Source organism: Equus caballus, chromosome X (genome assembly GCF_041296265.1).
Source record: "Equus caballus isolate H_3958 breed thoroughbred chromosome X, TB-T2T, whole genome shotgun sequence".
Classification (NCBI taxonomy): Eukaryota; Metazoa; Chordata; class Mammalia; order Perissodactyla; family Equidae; genus Equus; species Equus caballus.
In genome coordinates this window covers 30,594,001-30,611,513 of record NC_091715.1, presented here as the reverse complement: position 1 = coordinate 30,611,513, position 17,513 = coordinate 30,594,001, and the positions used below count along the sequence as shown (strand labels likewise).

At 38.3% G+C, this 17,513-nt stretch overlaps 1 protein-coding gene across 1 annotated transcript in view; it reads right to left on the bottom strand.

The window, feature by feature from the left end:
- The window catches only part of PRRG1 (proline rich and Gla domain 1), a 138,535-nt gene extending 122,203 nt beyond the window's left edge, over window positions 1-16,332 (bottom strand). The window contains exon 1 of the mRNA XM_070257788.1: window positions 16,199-16,332. The gene's annotated coding sequence lies outside the window, so the exon portion shown is untranslated. The remainder of the gene's footprint in view (window positions 1-16,198) is intronic.
- Window positions 16,333-17,513: the final 1,181 nt, after the last annotated feature.

Here is a 17,513-nt window from a genome sequence, read left to right as displayed (position 1 = left end):
TTTTCTTAAAAAAAGTCTTGAACAAACTTAGCAGAATATCTTGGGAAAAAGAACACAGGTTGTCAAATAAGACCCATCTCTGACGGCTTTTTAGGTAACCACCTTAGAATTGGAGCTTTCTAAAAGCCCCTCTGAGAAACAGAATATTCGGCCTGTGTTGTTGTGTGGACTTTGCCCTAATGGTTTCAGGTTTTTTGGCATTTAGCATTTTAAGAAGCCTAACTTGATTATTATTCCATGCTGCATGCGTGCTTAGTTTTAAGTTCTATGCTTTTCTGTTTAGAATCTGGTCAGCTGTGGTATCTCACGTGCCTTCAGATCAGCCATTAAAATAAACACACCTGAGTGAATCCAAAGTGAGTTGGCCTGTGGGCCTGAAGTGATTTATTCCAGATTTTCCTTTCTTCTTCTTTTGACTTTCATTATGATGGAATTGAGAAACACTTGGCTTATTAAGAATAAAAGAATTGTCAAAGGGCCACACCAATGGTCCTTTCCAGCAAGTATTCTGACTGTGAAGCGAGCATATTTTGGGAGAGTCTGGTAATTGCCCTTAGAGATCTGAATATCCTGAAATTTTTTCCATTAACTTTTGTGGTTCTTCCATTTGTGTATTTTACAAACCAGACCTTCTTGAACTTGTTTCTATTTTGCATTTGTCAAATAAGCATGGGGACCTGTAGTGAGGATGTATTGCAAGAGGGTATGCATATTCGTAAATGTAGACACAGACTCTGTAGGATGACTAAAGCTGTAAGTGCCTGGAAATAGGACCTTGCCCTACTCATTTCACTAGTAAACTGTTTCACATACAAAGATGCTAAAACAAAAACACTGGGTTAATAAAGATAATTTTTGCATCCTTAATAGATATGTATATATGTTTGTTAACTTTCATTTGATTACTGGGTTTATTTTCTTATTTTATGTCTGAATTTGTCAGGATATTTTGATTGAAGTGACCAAAACTAAAATGAAGTCTTTTAAGCCAAAAAAAGAAAGTTATTGTGTAACCCAACTTGCAAAAGGGTAAGTCTACGATTGGCCTTAGGAATAAATGGAACCAGTAACTGGAATGCTTCAAATTCCAGGTTATGCTCTCAACCCTGCCTCTCTCAGCCAGGGTCATTCTTTCAGAACCTCTGAAAGTCATGTTCTGTAAGCCTGGAACCTGGCTTCTGATAAACTGTGGACTCACACCTACCAAGCTGTTAACAGACAGAATGTGCCTCTCTTCCCTCACTTCCATTTTTTAGAACACCAGATAAAGAGCGTGACTGGGCGAGATTGAGTAACATAACCATTCTTGGAAAGAAAGTATATGTGTGACGTAAGAATGGTACCCCCAACAGAACCACATCATTGGAGAAAAAAATGAAGAGAAAATTTGTAAATGAAAACAAAGGATAGAATGACTTCACTTATATGTGAAATCTGAAAAACAAAACAAACAAACAAATCAGAAACGGACTCATAGATACAGGAAACAAATTGATGGTAGCCAGAGGGTGGGGGGGTGGAGGAGTTGGGCGAAATAGGTAAAGAGGATTAAGAGGTACAAACTTCCAGTTATGAAATAAATAAGTCACAGGGATGTAATGTACAGTATAGAGAATATAGTCATAATATTATAATAACTTTGTGTGGTGATAGATGGTAACTAGACTTATCATGGTGATCATTTTGTAATGTATATAAATGTATCACAATGATGTACACCTGAAACTAATAGGATATTGTATGTCAATTATACTTCAATAAAAAAACAAAAAGTAGGGACTGGCCTAGTGGCACAGAGGTTATGTTTGCATGTTCCACTTCAGTGGCCCGGGGCTCGCTGGTTCGGATCCCAGGTGTGGACATGGCACCGCTTGGCAAGCCATGCTGTGGTAGGTGTCCCACATATAAAGTAGAGGAAGATGGGCACGACGTTAGCTCAGGGTCAGTCTTCCTCAGTGAAAAGGAGGAGGATTGGCAGCAGTTGTTAGCTCAGGGCTAATCTTCCTCAAAAAAAAGTAGAAGAAGATGCTATTTGCAGAAGAGAGAAGCGCGGGACAGACAAAAAAAAAAATGTTCACCATGGAACAACTGTATTTAAGGAATAAAGCCTTGGAAATATCTTTGATCTCTTTCTTACTAATGGGGACTTTTCCATTAATAATGCTAGAACAACTGGATATCTATGTGCAAAGAAATGAAACTCGATTCTCACCTCATACCATAAACAAAAATTAATTTGAGATAGAACATAGACCTAAATGTGAAAAGTAAAACATAAATCTTTTATGTGAAAACATAGAATATCTTTGTGACTTGAGAGTGGGCAAAGCTTTCTAAGATAGAAAAAAGAAAGCAATAACCGTGGGCCCGGCAGGTGGCACAGCAGTTAAGTGCGCATGTTCCGCTTTGGCGGCCCGGGATTCGCCGGTTCGGATCCAGGGTGTGGACATGGCACCTCTTGGCAAGCCATGCTGTAGCAGCCGTCCCACATATAAAGTAGAGGAAGATGGGCGTGGATGTTAGCTCAGGGCTAATCTTCCTCAAAAAAAAAAAGAAAGCAATAACCACAAATGAAAATAATGGTAAATTAGTCTTCATAAAAATTGGAAACTTTTGCTTATCAAAAGATACCATTTAGAAAATGAATAATCTTCAAGCTGGGAGAAAAATTTGTAAAACATATATCTCACAAAATATTGGTATCAATATACATACAGAATTCCTGAAACTCAATAATGAAAACAAAAAAGTTGAGTAGAACTATCACAAAGGAAGAGATATAAATATCCAATGAGCACATGACAATGTGTCCACCATCATTAGTCATCAGGGAAATGCAAAATAAAACCACAAGTAGCTAACCAAACACACTTACTAGTTTGGCCAAAATTGAAAAGATTTACACCACCAAATGTCAGTGCAGATATGGAGCTATTAGAACATTCATACATTGTTGGCGGGAGTGAAACACCATGCAACTACTCTGGAGAATGTCCTGGCGATTTCTTCTAAAATTAGACATATGCCTACTCTATAGCCCAACAATCTCCCTCCTCAGTATTTACTCAAGAGAAATGAAAACAAGTATATATAAAAAAGACTAGTACAAGAAGGGTCATAGCAGCCTGATTGGAAACACAGGTGTCCGTCAGTAGGACAATGGGGAAACGAACTCAGTTATCTTCACACAATGAGATGTTACTCAGGAATAAAAAGGAATGAACTACGGAAACGAGTAACAATGTGGATGAATCGGAAAAAAAAGTATGCTGAGAGAAGAAAGCCTCACATGAAAGAGTATATATGATTCCATTTACATGAATTTCTGGAGCAGGCAAAACTCATCTATGGTGGGAAAAAAGGAGACTGGTATTTCCCTGTGGAGTTTTGGGAGCCTGGGAAGTGGTAAGGGGGCATGAGATAACTTTATGAGGTGATATTAACATTCTGTATTCTGGTTGCATAGTTAAGAGGGTTTCTGCCATATTTAAACTTCGTTTGTGTTTTACCACAATTGCAAGTAGTATAGTGATACTGCATATCACAACAGTACCTTCATATGATTCCACAGGAACGTGTTGTATTTTCCATTTTTATTAAGTCTATCATGTCACATATTTGATTCATATATATATATGAAAAGGCTTTTTATATGAATATATATCAATAACTTCTATATATATCCTTTATATATGTGTATATATATATATGAATATGGCCTTTTTATATATGGACTTTTTTAAAGCTTTTAGATCTATTCAAACTAGCTTGCTGTATTAGTTTCCTGTTGTTGCTGTAACAAATTACCACAAACTTAGTGACTTAACACAACATATGTTTCTCACAGTTGTGGAGGTCAGAAGTGTCTAAAATCTAAAAAAAGTCTAAAATCAAGGTGTTGGCAGGGTTGTGTTCTTTCTGGAGGCTTCAGGGGAGAATTCGTTTCCTTGCCTTGTGGAGGTCACCTGTACTGTTTGGCTAATGGTCCCCTGCATCCCCTTCCTCACATCACTCCAGTCTCTTGCTTCTCTCCAGCCCCTTCTTCCATGGTCACATTTCCTCTTCTGTTGCTAAATCTTCCTCTGCCTCCCTCTTATAAGAATGCTTGTGATCACATTTGAAGCCCACTTAAATCAGGCAGGACAATCTCCCGTCTCAAGATCCTTAACTTACATCTGTAAAGACCCTTTTCCCATGTTACATAATATATTCTCAGGTTCCAGGGATCAGGACATGGATATCTTTGGGGGTCGTTATTCAGTTTACCACGTTCGGCGTAAGTAGAGAGTAAAGAACTAATTTCCAAAAGAGTAAACTGAAAAATCACGTCAATGTTTTAAACAGGAATGCCTAGAACGCATATAATGTGAGAAATTAAACAGTAATTTAACTTTTAAAAGCATCTAAAGAACTGTGGTAATGGAGATTTTCAGACTGAATTTGTGAACTTATGGCAAACATGGCTCATTTCTTTTACAAACAAAATCTATTTAAAATTTAAGGAAAAATCCTCCCTCCTACCTGCCTTCCTTCTTTCCCTCCTGTGCTATCTGCTTCCTAGTCTTCTGCCCTTCCTTCTCTCAGATATGCTCCTCCATAAATTATTTCATGATTCTGTATAAGTTCCTGAGCTTTTACAGTCATTTCTTATTCAATTTTGAACTCAATAATAAGTAAAATCCCAGCCTGAATGTGCATTTTTCTGTTATCAATCCTAAATGGAAGGGCAGTACTTATTTGAAAAAGAGTCTAGACTTACATATAAAATGTATAACCAAAATAACTGTAAACAGAATAATTTATTTTTCTTGCTTTCAGTGAGGAAATTGCCAGATTGCTCTTTTCCAACTTAGGCCATGAAATTAGATGAATTAGTTTTCCCTCATGCTGTTGATCTCCGTCGGGAAGAACACTCTGAGGCACTTTGGCTACTCTGAAGTCCCACAGGGCTCTCAGGGCTAATGTCATTAGTCTTTGGGGTGACATCAGTTTTTCTATATTGGGGGCTTATGAGCTATCTCTAGCTTTTTTCTATCGAGGAACAAGCACTCGGGATTTTTCATGATCTAAGAGATTTTGCTTGTGGCTTATCGCTTTCTCGCCCCTTAAAAATGTTAAAATTGTCCCTGTATAATATTTTTACTCGTTTTCATTCATTTAGTGGCTTTATGCTCTTCTAATGTCAATGTTTCAAATCTTCCATCCTCTCCATTTCTACAGATTGCCTCCTCAACTAACCAGCTGTTCATGATTTTGTAGTGGATTTGCTATCTGCTTACAAATATCATTATTTTCAGGTCAGAAGTTTTCTCAACTGTAAACAATGAGTGAATGATGAGACTATGAGTGATTTTTTCTTTTTCTTTAGACTTTTTGGTGTATTTTTTATATACTTTACATTGTATGAGTTCCAGAAAATACCATATATAACATATTAATATATTCATTTATACTATACGTTATATGTAATATATAATTCTAGAAAATACTATATATTATATTAAAATAATAAGATGAATTTTTGCTAAAATAATCTATTGTGACAGGGATATTGGCTCTTTCAGAAAATAGTCTTTGATAATTTCTGCACAAAAATACGGTATTCTGTATAGAAGTGTCCATCTGTTCCTGTGTCTTTTAATTTCTCTCTCCACTTCTCCCCCTTTCTGTAAATGTATATGAAAAGAGCTAAAAAAAATAAAACTAAGTATTTAAAATATTTACTTAATAAAATTGAGGAAAGAGTTTAAAGTTAGATAGTTACAATAATACACAGAAACCTACTAGATAAACTATGAAAAATCAGCTAAGATATTCTAAGTTTAAAAACAATTAAAATCTTGGGGGCCAGCCCAGTGGCGCAGCGGTTAAGTTCGCACGTTCCGCTTCTCCGTGGCCCAGGGTTCGCGGGTTCAGATCCCGGGTGCGGACATGACACTGCTTGGCACGCCATGCTATGGCAGGCGTCCCACATATAAAGTAGAGGAAGATGGGCACGGATGTTAGCTCAAGGCCAGGCTTCCTCAGCAAAAAAGAGGACTGGCAGTAGTTAGCTCAGGGCTAATCTTCCTCCAGAAAAAAAAAACACAAAAAACCAATTAAAATCCAACTATAACAATGAAACAATCTATGCATGGTAAGTCCAAAATCCAATGTAGGGTATACTTTTAAAGAGAGAATGGGTAATCAGTGGAGAACCTTTAAGGTTTTGGGATTCCTGAATGGATTACATCTAGGCCTCTCACACCTGTTAAGGCAGAGAGCCCCAAGAGAGAAAGGTCAAAGCCTAGCTCACTGGCTTCCCTGGGGATAAAGGGCAATCGGCATGAAGGCAGCCCCAGCTTCACCAACCCTCAGTGGCAGGTCCCCAGTGCTCCTACCCTCCGTATAGGCTGTAAATTACTTTCTTGTGTATAAAAACTACATACACTATATCTCTTATTGTAGACAACCACACACTATATTGCCTTTATAATAAAGAGCAGGTTGCTAGGACTACTGAGAAAAGGGAGTAGAAATAACATTTTCTAGAATACCAGAAACCCCCAAAATATTCTGTTTATAAAAAAAGATATTACTCTTCATGGCAAGTAGGCCCCTTTGTTCCTTTTGGATCAACTGCATAAATACTTTTCTGAGGTAGTCTTGGTCCTATCAATATTCTTGTAATATGCAAGAAGTAGCAACTCTGGAAAGAAAGTAATTTCTCTCTCCTATTACGAAGAGAGATGTGGAGCAAAAATCATTTCTTTTTCTCCTAATAGCCTTAAATAAAAGGAGAATGTAGCACACACAATGCTATGTGTCCGCTATACCATTTTCTTTTCCTGGACACACAGGAAAACAACATTGCCAACCTCGCTTGCAGATGGATTGGGACCATGTCACTGAGGTCTAGCCAATGGGATGTAGACAGTAGTGGCATGCCATTTCCAGGTCTTGCTATAAAAAGCCAGCATGCGAGCAACTCTCTGGCTCTTTCTTTCCCTGAAGCAGAGGTTATGCAAGCCACATGTTTACATGGCAATGTCACAAGATGGTGGGAATCTGGATCCCTGAATCACTAAATGGAAGAGAGAGCCTGCCAATCCACATCAGACTTTGAGGGAGAAAACGTACTGAGGTCCAATATCTTCATCTATAGTGACTTAGAATCGAGCTCACAGTCTTTCTACTTACTTCCTGCCCTATGGTGTCTGTAATACCACTTATTCTTCCTTCAAATGTCCTTAATTTGTAATATGAATTTCCAAGTCATTGTCTTTCTTTCTTTTCTTTTTTTTTTTTTTCAGGAAGATTAGCCCTGAGCTAACATCTGCTGCCAGTCCTCCTCTTTTTGCTGAGGAAGACTGGCCCTGAGCTAACGTCTGTGCCCATCTTCCTCTATTTTACATGTGGGACGCCTGCCACAGCATGGCTTGCCAAGCAGTGCGTAGGTCCACACCTGGGATCCGGGATCCGAACCAGCGAACCCCAGGCCGCCAAAGCAGAACATACAAACTTAATCGCTGTACCACCGGGCTGGCCCCTTAACTATCTTTCTATTTACTTATTTTATGTTACAATCTTGAAAGTTTCTAAAAATAGCTTATATAAAAGTTATCTTTGGTAGGCTCAACCTTTATTAGCTAGATCTATTATTTTTATTGTAATATCTCACTAGCCAAAACACCATAGAAACTTTTAGTCACAAAGTTTATTTTACAGTTATAGTATTTGAAATCACATAGAGCTATAAAGTCTTGCTATAAGTATAGCTGAGTAGCTCTATTAGATCCAACCCTGCCACAGGAAAGAATTTAACATTCTGGAAAACATACCCAAAATAATACAAAACAGTGACTGGAAGGCACAGAACAATAAACAAAAAGAAGTAGATCCTGGAGGGGATTTGAACCTTGGAAGAAAGAACAGGGCACAGTGCCAGTTTTCCATCTTTTAGCCTGAGGACAGAACAAAGATATGTTTACATGGAGTGTCTAAAACTCTGATAGAAACTTTGCGGTATTTCTGGCCTGAAGAACCAGAGGACAGAGTCCAGGACAACCACAGCCATTGGAAAGCAAGGGAGTGACACCAAAAAGGAGAAAGAGGCAAAGTGCACCACTTTCTCCTTATAAACTTTGCTCAAGTCTGTGGCTGACCCCTGAACACACAGGTGCTGAAGTAGGCTCAGATTAACACAGCTAACCCTAAAAGAACTGAAATTTGAGATGTTGCCACCTCAGGAGACTCAGATCATGCAGTTTGAAACCAACCAAACGATGTACCTGATTTCAAAACAAACAAAACAGCAAAATCAACTCTTCAGGAGACAATAACAGAATTTCGAGCCTCCACAACATAACATTCACAATATCCAGGGTAAAATCCAAAACTACCCAACAAAACAGGAAAACGTGGCCCAATTTTTAGGAGAAAAGACAATCGACAGAGATCAACCCTATGATAACCCAGTTGTCTAATTTATTAGGCAAGGATATTAAAGGAGCTATTTTAATTATGCTCAGAGAAGTAAATAAAAATACCCTCACAGTGAATATAAAGACAGGGAATCTCAGCAAAGAAACAGGAACTATAAAAAAGAACCCAGGGGCTGGTCCCCCGGGCTGAGTGGTTAAGTTCGGACAATCTGCTTTGGTGACCCAGGGTTTCACCGGTTTGGATCCTGGGCGCAGACGTAGCACCACTCATCAGGCCATGCTGAGGCGGTGTCCCACATAGCACAGCCAGAGGGACCTACAACCAGAATATACAGCTATGTATTTACTGGGGGCTTTGGGGAGAAGGGAAAAAAAAAAGGAAGCTTGGCAAAAGATGTTAGGTCAGGTGCCAATCTTTAAAAAAAAAAGAACGCAGCGGAAATTCTAGAAGTGAAATCATACGAGTTGCAGTCCACCTCTCAGTTATGAATTACAAAGTAAAATCATCCCATCACCCTCTACCCTTTTCTCCAAATTCCTATTATGGAGTAAGCACAGAGAAGAGTCTGAGGGTGTGGGGAGAAAAATGTAAGTAAAGGGTAATGGATTTGCTTCTCTTCCTTAAAGGAGTTTAAAATCTTAGAATTTTGTCAAGCCAAATCCACTCACCTTTATTATGAGGGATGTAACAGATAAAAATGTCTTTGTTATAAAAGATTTTAAATGTTCTGACTAGGAGAATTGGAAAAAAATCCTTTTTTTTTTTTCTTTTAAGGATTGGCACCTGGGCTAACAACTGTTGCCAATCTTTTTTTTTTTTTTCTGCTTTATTTCCCAAACACCCAACCTCCCCCCCCCCCCCCCACGGCCCTGGTACACAGTTGTATATCTTAGTTGCAGGTCCTTCTAGTTGTGGGATGCGGGACACCGCCTCAAAGTGGCCTGACGAGCGGTGCCATGTCCGTGCCCAGGATCCAAACCCTGGGCCGCCACAGCAGAGTGCACAAACTTAACCACTCGGCCACGGAGCCAGCCCCTAAAATCCTTTTTATGACAATATTAAAATTATTTGATAGATGACTATTTGTCACTTCACTTCTATTTTATTTTTATTTTTTAAAGAGCAGCTGGTGATTCCCAGCCTTTTTGGTGAGGAAGATTGGCCCTGAGTTAACATCTATTGCTAATTTTCCTCTTTTTTTTTTCTCCCTCAAGCCCCAAGTACATGGTTGGATATCCTATTGTAAGTCCTTCTAGTTCTTCTATGTGAGATGCTGCCACAGCATGGCTTGATGAGCAGTGTGTAGGTCCGTGCCCAGCATCTGAACTGGTGAACCCCAGGCTGCCGAAGTGGAGCACACAAACTTAACCACTAGGCCACGGGGACAGGCCCCGCATCACTTCTATTTTAATGACAGATCATTTCAATAAGCTTTCACATTACAATTAGAATAACTCCACACCAGTGATAAAAATCTATAGTCCTCAAACCATTCATCTCTCTCACTACCTTTCTTCTTGTAGTCTTATCCTCCTGCAACTTTCTCTCAAAATCCATTTCCCCTTAAAGGCCAGTCTTTTAACTCCTCTTCCATTAAGAAGTCATTTAGTTTTCAGGAGAAAAATAAAGTTAATTACAAAGTAGTAAGTGGGTGACAAGGGGAAAGACAAGGAGGGCAGATGATAAGGATACATAAATGTCACAGGAATCTCAGAGGGACGGAAAAGCATCTGAGCCATACTCTCAATGGATGAAATCTCTTTCTTAAATTATTACTCATTTTCTAGAAACATCCTGTGCAACTACATGAAATGTGTTAAACACTGTCAAAACATTGCATTTTACGCATTCTGAAAAATCACATTGTTTGAAAGGTTGAGAAAAAATTACAGTGATGCTTAAAAGATATGTACATTGCATTATTATTTCCCAACATGTTATATTGTGTTACAGTAGCTATTCATGACATGTTTATTATGGAATTGGCATTTTAATTCTATCTGATGTCAGGCATCATTTCTGTTAAATGTGATGAGATCAAGAAACACTCTGCTTTGTTCTTTTCTTTTGTTTTCAATTCCATTTCAAAACATCCTGTGTGAATATTTTTCCTTCCTTTGTTCACAAATATTTAACAGCCTTCCAGCATCTGAAAAAGAAGAGTAGATAAAACACATACAATGTTGTAGTGAAGGTGACGTTGTAATTTTAAAAGATGATATTCGTTAATAACATGATCCCTCCTATCTCTGCCATTTTCTCCCTCAGCTGGTAGTTTTGGAGGTCCGCAGGAGATCTTCCTATGGCTTCTTAGATTTTTTTTTCTCACAATTTTCAGAACAAAGAATAATTGTGCCCCAAGGCTAAAGGAACAATGACACTTCTGCTTATTTTTCTTTAAAAGTGCGCTATTGTTTCTGCTGTGTGCATTCACTGCCTTCCTGATTCCCTTCCAGAGCTTCTTACTGTGTAAAATGTTTGTTGCAAGCTGATGTACTGAAATCACAGATTGCAAATATATTTGGAGTTTTATTTATCTTGTCAGAAGAGGGGCGAAACGCCAAGTCTTTCCACAACTTTCTGAGGAGACAAACGCAGTATTGCCCTTTTTTTCTTGAGAAAGATTAGCCCTGAGCTAACATCTGCCACCAATCCTCCTGTTTTTGCTGAGGAAGATTGGCTCTGAGCTAACATCTGTGCCCATCTTCCTCTGCTTTATATGTGGGACGCCTGCCACAGCATGGCTTGACAAGCAGTGCCATGGCCACACCCAGGATCCAAACCAGCACACCCTCGGCCGGCCAAAGTGGAGCATGTGAACTCAACCACTGTGCCGCCGGGCCAGTCCCCTCTCAGTACTGCTTTTTAAATTAAAGCCTGTGGAGGTAAATGCCTGTGGAAAGTGGCTGTGCTAAGGGTCTCCAAGACCATCCCCACATCCGGAGGTTCACTAGAAGGACTCATGGGACTCAGCATACAGTTGTACACGTGGCTAAGATTTATTATAGCGATGTAGTATGGATATGCAACCAGATCATGAGGGGAAAAGACACAAGCAGAATCTGGAGGAATCCATATTCAGGCTTCCTATGCTCACTGCCATGAGGGTCACTCAGAGGGCACTCTTTCCCCAGCAACAAAAATGCAGCAACATGTGCATGATGTTTCTGCCCAGGGAAACCTATTAGAGATACAGCATCTGGGGCTTTTATTGGGGGCTGGTCACGTAGGTGCCCTCTGCCAATCAGATATCAAAATTCCAGACCCCCAAAAGGAAAGCAGGAGTTCAGCAGAAACCAATTGTTTGCACAAACAGTTTAGACGCAGTGAGCTACCCTTATCCGTTCTGGGAATGGTGGGAACACTCCAGAAATTCAAGCTCCCAAATGCCAGCCTAGGTCCAACCTTAAAAGCAGACCTTTCTTAGGATAGCAGTCTCAGGCCTGGCATCTTAACTCTTTTCTGCACAGTGGCTAACCAAGCTAGCCTTGCAAATAGAAAATTCTTGAAAACCAGCAATTGACCTAAAAATAAATGCCCTTTTTCCTGTAGGCTACCTACCTCAGCAAAGTTATTGTAATAGCAATTTATTTCCTGGTTACAAATATAGATTTTCTAACGTCATTTATCAGCTTTTCTTTATGAAGAGAATGTAAACTGAAAAGTCACAATAAAAAACAATTGATCTTACATTCCTCGGTCAATGGTCTCATTAACCAGCTTGTCAAGGTATTCAATTAACAGAATGTTGGAATTAATCTGAGTTAAAATGTAATTCCTCTCTGATCCTATTGAAAACTAAAAGCCTATTATGACCCTTCGGCTACTATAAGTCTCTAGGCATGCCTGGAGGTTCATTTTTTAACAGGTGAGTTGAAACTACTGCACATTCTTTGCTGCTCATCTCTACTTTTAATAATGAAAGCTTTGGCTTGTCTATCAGTTTAACGCAATTCTTTTTTATAATTATTTTTCCTTCAACATTAGGAATTCAGCTGCTTATCTTTAAGCACAATTGTTTTTTCATTCTTTGAACCTATGAAAGCCTGCTACTCAATAGTACATACTTTAAGCATAGATATCATTGTGTTGGGCTCATTCCACTAGTGGGCAGATCGTAAAAGATGCTTTGGGGTAAGTTATATGTACTCTTATCTCACTGGGGTGTATTTTGTCTGGCCCTAAGTAACCCTTTGTTTGTTTTATATATTCAGGGATAAATTAGTTGGATAATTGAAATTGTCCTGTTTCACTTTGTGGGGCTTGGGCAGAGACTGAGCCTGGCGTGGTATTTAGAAGCACCGACTCTGGTGCCAGGAGACTAGAATTTGAGTGTTCTCTCTCTACTTACTGTGTGACCCTTGTTAAGGCCCTTAGCCTCTCCTCAATCTCCAAATGTGTAAAATAGGGGGAAATAATAGCTCCTGCTTCTGAGTATTAAAAGGATTAAATGAAATAAGTACAGAAAACTTAGTAAATTAAGATGCTGTTGTTATTATTATTATTATTCCCTGACTATGGATAATTCAGTTGGCTTCTTTTTAAAGGAAGATTAGCCCTGAGCTAACATTTGTCACCAATCCTCCTCTTTTTTTTCTGCTGAGGAAGACTGGCCCTGAGGTAACATCTGTGCCCATCTTCCTCTACTTTATACGTGGGACACCTGCCACAGCATGGCGTGCCAAGCGGTGCCCTGTCCCCACCCGGGATCCGAGCCGGAGAACCCCGGGCCACCGAAGCCGAACCTGTGAACTTAACCGCTGTGCCACTGGGCCACCCTAAGAAAACAAAGGCTTGAAATGCAAACATTGAATAGTACAGCTGGAATTACCAATGTTACCTTAAAAAAAAAATAGTACATGTTTACAACCTAATAAATTTGATAGACTTTCTCAAAAATATACTTCCTAGCCAAAGTACATTTTTAAGGAGTTACTTGGATTAAAGCAATTTGAATACATATATGCACACGCTGAACACCAGGAACAAAAAATATTACAGAAAATGTACTTTAGGAATTATATATGTATCTATGAATTTAGGTTAATACAAAAACTCAAGAAAAAGTTCTACTTTTCTCTCTATTGTCCTAAAACGGGAAAGAGATTGATCTTTTTATGCAGTTGTTTCTTAGACAATTGAAATGTTTGAAAATTACGTCATTCTTCTGTGATTATGGTTTTGGAAAAGTATATTAATCATGTAAATATTAAAGACTGAAAAAAATTGGATTTATATAATTTGCAGTTAGAGTTGAGATGATTCATTTCAGGTTGATTTGTGTTTTTATACTGTTAATTAATAAATATTTGAATTATTTCTTTTGAAGCAACAGGTTATAATGTTTATGGTTATTAGAATATAACTTCAAAGATTTAATGTACCCATTAAAGTGTCTGTGAGGGAACTTTTATTCAGTATTTGAAACTACATTTATTAATGTCAAGTCAAATTCAAGTCAAAACTAAAAAGGAAAAATATCAAAATAAGGATTTTTCAGAATATTCATTTCAGTAATTGGAGTTAAGAATGGGTCCAAATATATTATTGGCCATTACAGGCTCTTTTTGAATATGCACACTGTAGTTTAACCACATTTGCTATATGAAATTGATTTTATCCAAAATATAAATTAAGTAGGCTAGAGATTGCTTTAGTAAAATATTTGTCATTGGATTTTTTTTTTAAAAAAAGCAAACTTATTAAATGCATTAAAATTTGCTTCCATTTACAAAAAAATTGGTTTATAAAGTATATGGATGAGAGTAGACTAGGACATATTGCCATAACAGATAATCTGGAAATCTCAGTGGTGTACAACAAACGTATTTTATTCTTTGTGTTACATGATCATTGTGAAAGGATTGTGCTCTCCTCCAATTTGTCTATACAGTGGGATCCAGGCTGAAAGAGCAGACTATTTCTGGTATAATACAATCCAAAGAGGACAGAGAGAACCAAGATCTTAACTTTCACCATGAATATTCTCTACCATTGAAACACACATAAAATCAAGTTAGGCCAATAATGAAGGAGATAACATGGATATTATTTACTTATCCTGATTATTTCAACATGTAAAAGTTTTAATTAATGGCAGGAAACATGGTTTACTAACTAAATTACTATGTCAGCAAACATACTAAGATGTTTATACATAGAAAAAAGGCAATTTAAAGATCTGAGAAAATATCCTTCTGAGATTAAGGTATGTAAATGTCTCGTAAAGGATGCAGAATGTATTCCCCACCTCATCTTCTTTTTCCCCTCTCCGCCCCAATTTAAAACAGTCTATCATGACCAGCAGCAACTTTACAACAAGACAACCACATATAAGTAGCACCACTAGAAATGAAATGATAAATTTATGATACGGTATTTATCAGAAAGAGAAGACAAAGTCACCATATAAGCCTTCAAGCAAATCACAATTCTATTCCTCCTGTGCCCCCTTTCACTTCCTCACCTCCAGATGGAGAAGTATTTGGATGAGTGAAGCGTGGAGGGAGGTGGCTGAGAGAATTCCTTTTAGATAAACATTATTTCAAATAAACATTAAACTTGTGGCATCCTCCTCCATCTTTTCCAGGAATGTAGAAAGGGAGATGATCTGGCCTACCCTTGAATGTTAGAATATTATAATTACATAGGAAATGGGCACTGTATATATATATATATACATATATATATGTATATGTATATACATATATATATAAATGATATATTTTTTTGTCTGAACATTTAATTTTATAAGTGGCAATCCTATGTTGCCTTATACCAGTGACTGACTTTGATTAAAAATGAGATCAGAAACATGTTCTGCTAAGCATAATTTTAGTTTTCTGAAGAGAATGCCAGAGTTTTATTACAAAAATAGCAATTTCTAAAGTAATGCATTTTGGGTGTATGGGTCACTGTTATTCAAGTAAATATTGTCATGGTTTCTCATAACATTACCATGAGTAAAGATTGGATAACAAAAATCAGGCAGATGATTACAAACATTCATCCTAAAAAAATATGAAAGTATCTCTAAATTATTTTTAAAAATTCCCTTGAGCCCTTTATTTAGTCAAACTTATTCCTATTGAAGGAATCAGAATATTGTGACAAGAAGATGCTCCTCTGGGAGGTTTTAATAAAATATTTTTCTGCCTAATCACATGTATGTTGATAAAACCCCTGCCACAATGAATGCCATCTTAGTATTTAAGGATGGAGTCTCAGCGTGCACCCGTTTTCCACAGTGGGATTAACAGAAAGAGTGGAGATAATAGTATGACTCTTAAAGGACAAAGAAGTACAAAGTTATACAAACCTTATAGCTACTTCCGTGTATTAACCATTAATATCAAGAACATACCCAATAGCATATTACAAGTACAGAACAGTGACCACTGCTTTCAAAAATGAAGAGAGAGGGGCCAGCCCCGTGGTCGAGTTTTCAGGCTCTGCTTCGGTGGCCGGGGGTTTCACTAGTTCGGATCGTGGGCGCAGACACGGCACCGCTCATCAGGCCGCATTGAGGCGGCGTCCCACATGCCACAACTAGAAGGACTCACAACTAAAATATACGACTATATACTGGGGGGATTTGGGGAGAAAAAGCAGAAAAAAAATCTAGGAAAAAAAAAAGGAAGAGAGAAAGATCAACTAAGAAATTATAAAGCTATTTATCCCTTTAAGTAGCTTCTCTGTTCAGGCCAGGAGGCATTTGCTTATTGGTGTGGCATCTTTCTTCATCTGAATATAAACGAGAGCAATGTAAATCTACCTGCATGTAGGCATTAGGATGGATCACAAATATTCCAGTGTCTCCTCTCTTGGTAGCATTGCCTTTTTCCATCTGCTGTTGAAGTTAAGCACAGACATTTGACTTGCTTTAGCCAAAGGAATGTGAACAGAAATGGCTCATTTCCAGGATACAGTTTTAAGAGCCAATGCATGATTTGTCTCATCTCCTTTTTCATGTGTCATGGTGACTGTACAGCAACTCTCCAGATGCTGGTTGCTTTATCAGCCCAAGTCAGCTATGGAGTAGCTATGGAGTAGGGACCCAGCCTCTCCATGACAGACAGGTTATGTGAGCAAGAAATAAGCCCTTGTTGTTATACATTGTTACAATGCTGGGCTTCTTTGTTACTGTACAAGACTTTGCCTACCCTAACTGATATAGTCTCCACATTATGTTGAATGATTAAAAATTTGTTTTTGCTAGTTTCTACTTTTTGCATTTCTGAATGCTACAAGGTCACTAGAGTAACTCTTTGTTATTCTTTCACTTTCCTGCCATTTTATTAATGACTCCATGGTCAGTGAGAGAAGACAGGAGGTACTGTGCACGCAGATGGGGTGTGGTGATTTGGGGAATTTCAATGTTTGTTTCACCTCCAATCAACAGCCTCTCTCTTCTCCCCTAGTTATGCTCACCAGGCCTGTGGTATGTATTGGGTGAGGAATGGGAAGTGTGAGAGGTGAAAGATCCAGGGCAAGGAAAACCACCCCCACAACAGCAATAATAATTTTCATTTGTTGTGTGCCTATCCTATGCAGGGCACAGTTGCAAGTGCTTGACATTTATGAACTCATTTAATCCTTAAAATTACCCTAAAAGGTAAGAATGATTATATTGACATTTGACAGAGGAGGCAGTGAGACACTAAGTGACTTGCCCAAGCTCACACAGTTTGGCAATGGCAGCACTGGGGTGCAAGCAGCTCTTAGGGAACATGTTTCAGGAGTTGCTTCTTTGGTATGTCAAAATTTGAATGTAAAAACATCAAGAAAAGCCATTTCTTTTGGTCTTAAGAGCTTCCAGATCAACCAAAAAAATAAAACAAAGCGAAACAAAACCAAAAGCATATACTTTTAGCGAAAAGGGAGTCAGTCATTATTTAGCAAGGAAAGACAGGACAAAGTCTCAATTCCTCTAAACAGGTTCACCCCTCTCTTTTTAGAGCTCAGGCAGATGTATGAGTTCAACCATGTCCTTGACCTTTTCCACTCCCTCTGCCTGCCACATTCACTCACAATAAATTCGTTCACTCTCTGATGGGCCAGGCAGTTTGCCAAGTTCAGCCAAAGGAGAG